Genomic DNA, 6,026 nt, shown 5'->3' on the forward strand with positions numbered 1-6,026 from the left:
TATCACTTCTGTCTCCAACAATACAGTCAAGTGATGTTGGCCAATTCTACCCAACTTGTGAGTAGAATTCGTCCAAAACAAAATTAAGAGAATTAAAGGACATACAAGTGAAAGTCTCAGAGTTGGAATTGAATGAAAAGCATCTCTCAAACTCCAGATATAAAATTCACATTGTGGACAATCACAGCACTAGCAAAAGCTGGTGACTGCCCACTGACCTGCAGTGTGGATCCATTCTAACCAATTTATAATTGGAAATAACACCCCATATTCTCCAGATTTTAAATTCATAATATAACGAACATATAGAAACTTGGAATCACTTTGGATCCTTTTCCAAGACTTAGAAATGATGAAAACAAAATGACATATCAGAACAGACCCGGATCAGACCTAACAGAAAAGATTCCATTATTTCACATAGATAAAGCCCTTATCAGCGAGGTTAGCCTGATTAAGAAAGTTAGCCAACTCAATTTGTGAACTTTTGGAACTGGTTTGGGGTCCTTTTGAGTTCTATAGCTCCAGATATGATTTTTACAATATGACTACAGATCTGATGGAAAACAGAATCGTAGCCACCCGTGATTCCTTTTTGGCTTATCCATCCTTCTCCTTTTGAAACACATTTTAAGATGTGTTCATCATCCCAATTCAGTCCCCATGATAATGGTGGTACTAAAAAGGGTTAGGGATCATTAGGATTTCATTTAGCCACAAGGATGTAATAATAATCAACATGAAAATAAACATAAGCACATAAAATCATCATTCTCCCTTTTAGGGTTTCCATGATCTTTTGCCACATGTAATCCCCTAGATCCATCATCCACCATATATGGGGTGAAGATAGGATCTTGAGATGATGTATAACATACAATTACAAATAAAATAAGAAGGAGAAGAAGTGAAGATGAAATCATAAAACTAGAACAAGGTTATGAATCAAGTTGTAAGAAAGGATAAGGAGGTTCATACCAATACGAATCAAGGCTGGAAATGAACAAGAATTAAGCTCCAAAAAGCCCCTTGGCTGCTCTTGATCCCAAAGAGAGAGAGAGAGAGAGAGAGAGAGAGAGAGAGGGACGATTTTTGAGAGAGAGGGAGGGTTTAGAGTGTTTTCCTTGTGTGTGTTCCAAATGATTCAATTTACACATTAAGTACTATTTACTAGATGGACTCTACAAATAGGCTCATAGTCCATGGACTTCAATAAAAGGAGTTTACAAGATGATAAAAAGAGTCCAATAACATAAAAATTTTAGGCATTGGTTAAATAAATTAACCCAAGGTTACAAGGATAATTAAATTAAAATAAGCAAACGTACAGAGAAAAACCGGGGTGTTACAGATCGCTTACACACCAATATGGAAATCTTTCTCTCTCAAAGCAATAATCTTGTGTTTGATTCACTGATCTTAAGAAATCCAAAAAAAAAAATAGTTCCATTAATAACACCTTTGATTGACAAATCCTGGATTTTATTGATTTTTTAGATAATGCCAATAAATTTAAATCTCGTTTCATGATCAAGTTTAAAATGGGTCAACAAAACTTAGGTTCCATTCCGTTAATACAAGATAGATACAAACTAATTCAAGATCTAATTTCTTAAGATTCAGAATTCTTTATCAGATTTCAATTTCTTCAAAAACATTCAACAAAACTCTAATGTCTTCTCCAGATCAAAAGCAATTCAAATGATCTTGCCTCATTTTCATACTTGTTTTATAGCGGGGCTTATAATTGAAACATACTGTTACAAATAGTATTCTCCCATGAACTGAGCCGTATTCCATTATTCCAAATAAATACATGTATAAGAGTATTGGGCTACGTACAAAACAAGGGCCAACAATAAGCAATGCAAATAAATGGGCTAACTATGAATATTATATGCAAATATAGATATATACACTAACAGACACCCGTAGTATGAACGTGAGGTATCGAACAGACATCCTGACTAGATCTGAAATCAAAAAATAAAGACGACGGAAGCGCCTTGGTGAAGATGTCAGCATACTGATATGATGAGGGTACATGCAAAACCCGAATATGACCCATAGCAACTTTGTCTCTGAAAAAATGAATGTCAATCTCAATATGCTTTGTGCGTTGATGGTGAACCGGATTTGATGATAAGTAAACTACACTAACATTGTCTCAATAAACCAAAGTAGTAGATAGGAAAGATAAAGCAACTCGTGTAACAAGTTGCCCAACCAACACGTCACAGCAATGACATTCGCAACACCACGATACTCAGCGTCGGCAATAGACCGCCTTGTCTCTTTTAAGACAATTAAAGAAGATTTGTAGTAAGAAAAACACAGCAACCAGAGAAGCATCCATGTAAGCAACTAACCCACGAGATGGAGAAGCATAGACTTATATGCCAAGGTCTAAAGTACTTTGTATCTATCTGAGAATCTACTTAAGCAGAAAAATATGGATCCCAAGGGTCACGCATGTATAAAAAGACCTGCTGAACAACATAAGAAATATCCGGATGGGTGAAAGTTAAGTATAGGAGTGCACAGGCGAGGCTGTGATATAGGGTTGGATTGAAGACTGGAGGGCTCGAGCCATCAAATTTGGTAGATGTATCGTCTGGAGTGCGAGCAAATTTGTAGTTAGACATGTTCGCATGTTCTAAAATGTATGTTGTATATTTATACTGAGATAGAAACATGCATTGTCGATCTAGAGTAACAGAAATACCAAGAAAATAGTTTAGTATAACTAGATTTATCATGGAGAACTCAAACCGTAAGGTTGTAATAACTTGTTGAAGAAGACATGTGGATGAGGCCGTCAAAACAATATCATCAACATATAAAAGTATATACGCAATGAGGTCACACTATCTGTAGATGTATATGGAAGAATCTGATTTGTTGTTTGTGAAACCAAAACTGGTGACAAACTAAGCAAATCTATGATACCAGGCACGAGGTGCTTGCTTGAGCCTCTATAAAGATCCCTAAAGGAGACAAACATGATCTGATGTAAATGGATTATGAAAACCTGATGGCTGGTGCATGTAGACTGTCTCTTTAAGGTGACCATGAAGAAAGCTATTCTTCACGTCCAACTAATGAATTGGCCAGTGATAGGAGACCACGAGAGAAAGTACAGTCCGAATAGCCTGGTTTAACAACCGAGCTAAAAGTCTCGTCACTATCTACATTAGGCCGATGAGTACACCCGTTAGCAACTAATCGAGCTAAAGATCCATTTGCATTAAAATTCTGCTTGAACAACCATATACAATTAACTATATTAGCATTACGAGGTCAAAGTACAAGTACCCAAGTCCTGTTAGAAATAAGTGTTGGATTAATGTCTAAGTCCATAACTATAATTGGTAAGACTTGACCCGACCCGGCATGGTCCATTTGGGTTGCATACCATCATGCACTTGGATAGACTATAATGAAAGAAATAAGACACTTATGGTTATTAATATATTATAAGTTATAGTATATTAATAATAAGAATAATAAGATTATTTAATTAGTATTGATCAAGAATTAATCTAGGATTAATTAAGTGATCAAAAGAAGACTAATTAAATATATGGGTTGATTGTGTAAATCATCCATACTTATATAGTGGGCTAATGCTCCATGGATAATCAAGTTGGGCTAAAACCCATAGGATGGTCCATGGATGCTCCATGGTGTATTTGAACCCATGGATCCAAGGAAATGGAAAGCCATGACAATTAAGGATTTACCCTAATTGTAACACTATATAATGATATTATTCTTGACAAAAATCGGCCACTAGAGAGTGTAACAAAGGGCTAGCCGATTTCATGAAGTGTAGAACTCTCTCAAGTTATTCTAAGTGTTTTGATGATTGTGATTCCATTTGAGGCTTCCACACTATTGGGGCTAGGCACTCAAGCTTCATGAAGACTTTCTACATCAAAGAGGTATGTATTCTATCTTGTTATATTCATGTTTTGTATGATAGATTAGGATAATACCTTGTATATTCTTATTTGCATGTATAATAGAGAAAACATAGATCCAAGGTATTTAGGGTTGCATGTACACTTAGGAGTGTTAGAATGCTCAAAACCCAACAGTGGTATCAGAGCGTAGGCTTGTTTTCTTGTTATACTTGCAAATGGAGCTGAAAAATCGAGTTTTGATGCTGTCAGCCCAGCAGACTCGCCGAGTCCATGAAGGGACTCGACGAGTCCAAGGCAAAATGCATCCAACTCGCCGAGTTATGTTCATGCACTCGACGAGTTGGACCCCAAACAGCATATTTTCGAGGTTTTTGGCTAGAAATGGACTAGGAACATTACCCTACGTTGTTTTTGAACTTATAAACTTGTTTTTTAATGTGGTAATGTTCATGCTAATCCATTTTCAAAGATAATTGTCAATAGATTCATGTTTTGTATTAGTTTAAGGTTTAGACTAATTACATGAAGAAGTTTGATATGAATTATCTTGTTCTTATGAGTTGCTTAGATTAATAGAAAAGTTAATTGAAATAGTTGTTTTCAATCCATTTTAATCTAAGAGTTGAGTATAAAATGTGTTTGTGTAACTTGTCCTCAAGTTACATGAAGAGTCACATTAAAGACTCATAAAACTCATAAAAGTTGGTAATGGTTACAAAATGAAGAGTCTTGTGTCATTGAATATTTTTTTTTATGACTCCATAACTTGTCCTCAAGTTATGGAAATTCAAGAGTCACTTCATTAATAAATAAATAAATAAATAAATAAATAAATAAATAAAGTGTAACCTTAATTGATTCCATAAGTTATAAAAATAAAGAAAAGATTAATTCTTTTATTAGTTTAAAGTCTTCCATAAGTTATGGAACTTGAAGAGTTTTTTGGATTAAAACTACTTTAAACACATAAGTTATGGAATTAATTAGTTTTGAATAGTTTCAAAACTTGCCCTCAAGTTTTGGAATTTGAAAAGTTTTCTCTTATGAATACTTTAATTCCAAGTTAGCCCTTAGAATTCTAAAGAGTTAAAATTCAACACTTATACTATTTATAACATTAACGGTTAATTATTATATATATGTATAAGAACAAGTCGTTTTACCGTTAGTAGGCCTCATTCACGAAGCCGGTCTATAAGGTGGGTATAAGGTTGTTGCCTATAAAATGGCGACTTAATGGGTGTCTACTCTCACCCACCGCTTGCTTGACTGGTGGAGGGTCGTTAGCCGAACGGGTAGGACAATGACTTTAAATTCTCCCTTCATTAAAAGTATTAATGATAAATACTAAAGTAACTAAAATCTTAATAATTCCCAATCTTAGTTACTTTAGGAAAAATGTGAATTTGGTGCTAACCCATGGAATTCACACTTTGTACCTTACCAAGTCGTTGGTGGAGCGTGTGTGGTTAACCGGCACACTAACTTGAACTAGTAAGGACCACGAAGGGTGACTTAATGTTTTTCATAGATCAATGGAGCGTGTGTGGTTAACCGGCACATTGATTAGGTGATAATATTAAGGGTACCAAGTGAATTGGTATGGTTATTCACACCTTGTTTTGTGATCCTCGGCATCCCAGTCACAAAATTTGAGAGGGCACACTCGAGATTGAAACATGCCATTGAAAAGTTCAATGAATCTCAAAAGATTTAGGAATTTCAAATCCAATTAAAACCTAATAAATTATTTCGTTTTTCATGGTGGAAATTGGTGAATTGTCATTCACCTACCTTCAAATATTTTATAGCTTGGATTACGGCATCCCTCTTCTAAGTTATAAAATAGTTTGTTGGGTCCTAGCCTTAATATTTCATATTGGGTGTCATATTAAGGACTTTAAATCAACTATCTTGAATATCTCCCAAAACATGTCTGGTTTAGACATTTATGATCTTCCCAAATCTCTTGAAGATGATGTTCCTCAACATCATGCTTCACTTCCTTTATCTCCTCCAATTATTCTCCCTCACCCACAAGTTCTTGAAAAGTTTAAAGTCACTCAAGCCCTATTGGCAAGTTAAGGTCTTGGTGTGGTC

The sequence above is a fragment of the Lactuca saligna genome, chromosome 9 (genome assembly GCF_052625555.1).
Source record: "Lactuca saligna cultivar CGN05327 chromosome 9, ASM5262555v1, whole genome shotgun sequence".
NCBI lineage: Eukaryota > Viridiplantae > Streptophyta > Magnoliopsida > Asterales > Asteraceae > Lactuca > Lactuca saligna.